This window comes from Sciurus carolinensis, unplaced genomic scaffold (genome assembly GCF_902686445.1).
Source record: "Sciurus carolinensis unplaced genomic scaffold, mSciCar1.2, whole genome shotgun sequence".
Classification (NCBI taxonomy): domain Eukaryota; kingdom Metazoa; phylum Chordata; class Mammalia; order Rodentia; family Sciuridae; genus Sciurus; species Sciurus carolinensis.
In genome coordinates, this window is record NW_025920409.1 from 41,057 (window position 1) to 43,122 (window position 2,066).

The 2,066-nt window shown below is 31.9% G+C and overlaps 1 non-coding gene across 1 annotated transcript; it reads left to right on the forward strand.

The window, feature by feature from the left end:
* Window positions 1-267: 267 nt before the first annotated feature.
* Trnav-cac (transfer RNA valine (anticodon CAC)) lies at window positions 268-341 on the forward strand. Its single transcript has one exon. It is a non-coding gene; the product is annotated as a tRNA-Val (tRNA).
* Window positions 342-2,066: the final 1,725 nt, after the last annotated feature.

Consider the following 2,066-nt stretch of genomic DNA (forward strand, 5'->3'; position numbering starts at 1 on the left):
GAGAAGGAAGAAATAACTCTCAATATATATTATTTATTATATCCTTATGTTCAGACAGCATTTTGTAAGAGTTTTAGTTCAGTTGTGGAATTTTGAAAATTTACAGTTTTTGTTGTTTTCCAGAATGGCCACACACCAGTTTTACTTGCCATAAAGTACAAAAAAGCTGATGGTAGAGAGTTTAATTCAGAGGAAAGCAAATATACATGCTGTTGACCTGAAGGGAAGGTACAGTATTTTATTCTTTTACAAAACCTAGTGGTGGACTGGGGATATAGCTCAGTTGGTAGAGTGCTTGCCTCACAAGCACAAGGCCCTGGGTTCGATCCCCAGTACTGCAAAAAAAAAAAAAAAAAAAACCTAGTGGTAACAATCACTCAAGCAAAAATGATTAGATCAATAGGAAGAATAATATTGATATTAATACAATTATTTAGAATAGAGTGATATATATAAACAGAAACCACATTAGGGTAGAAAATCAATTATTCAAAATGAGCAATATAAATAAGTGTAAATATGATTCAAAAGTATTGGCAGATGTTTGTTATTTGGTTTGTGGTCACATGATATATTGATAGCTAAAGAGTTTTCCTATTAGGTTCCTTATGTAAGGACATTTCCTTTACATTTTGATATAGTATTGAAATTTTAGAATTTTCTGTTGTATTTTTAACTTCTACTTCTGATATATTCTTCTTTTTGAAATGGTGTATTGAGCATAAGTAAGCATTTAAAATTATCTTGACAGTTGGTTGACTTTTCTAAATTGCTTTCCTTTTAGAATATTGATGTTATATTATTCCTAAGTGATTTTTAATTTCTATTGCCAGAAGCTGTCAATTTTTAATATAGTTTGATACTTTGGTTTTGATTGGAAGGTGCAGGGAGAAGAAAATAGTTTTAATGGGATAAATGTTTTCTTTAATAAAGATAAGATATAGACCATTGGTAAAGAGAAAAAAAGATAAGCCTTAGATTCTTGCACAACTAGATTTCTTTCCTACCTTTAGTAGTGCATCACCTTGAAGACAATACTTATGACTAAATATAAATATATTTCTGGATCACTATTATTATTATTATTAGCCTTGAAATAATCCTTTTTGTTTGATCTTTAGTTGACTGTGAATTACAATACATTATGTAACACTAGGAAATAAATGGAGCTTTCTTCATTGAAATCTTTACCATTCTCTGATAAATGACTTCATCATAGTTACTGTTGATTGAAGGAGTTTAAGTTTGTAACTTCTCCCTCATTGGGAAAAGAGGTTTCTTTTTTTTTCTATTAGATTTTGAGATGATTTGCAAAACTGAACATTTGCTCTCCCAAGATGTTTATGTCTCTTAGTATCTGTAAAGTAATATGTCAAATTGGAAAATGTTATAAATTAGCTGTTCAAATAACTCTATTAAAATTCTTAGGTTGAAGTTAGCTTTCTTATTATAGAACAGCCTTCATGTTTGCTATGGAGCACAAATCAGAACACATAGCTGAGCTGCTTCTCCAGAATGGTGTTGATGTCTCTGCTACAGATAACTTTGGACAGATGGCATTAGCTTATGCTGCTGCTAGTGGTTATAGTGGGTAAGTGTTTACATTAAAATATTAATGAACCTTGATTGGAGGCTCAAAATAATAACAGCTGTTGCATTTTACACATCAGGTGAGATTTCATGCTATGGCTATGTGTGAATTAATAGTGCATTAGAGTACTTCATCAGTCTGCAGTCCTGCAAGAGTCTAGGTGAGAAGTGGTGATAAGTGTGAGTTTTCTCCAAGGTTTCTTTCTTCCCTGTCCTCTCCTTTTCTTCCTTCATCTCCTTATAGATGCTAGTGAATTGCTGTATTACAGAAATGCATCACTAGCCAGTATCTTAGGGTTTTAGAGATTTTATTGTCATGGTACCCAGACTTATCTCTGTCATTTGAAGTATAATTCCTGACCTTGGTGTATAAACTGTGTCACACTTTGACTTTCCTAATTAGGTATTTGTCTCTTGAAATGCCCAGTTAAGCAGAAAATCATTTTACTCTCCCCTGAAAATTAGTTTTTTTCAAC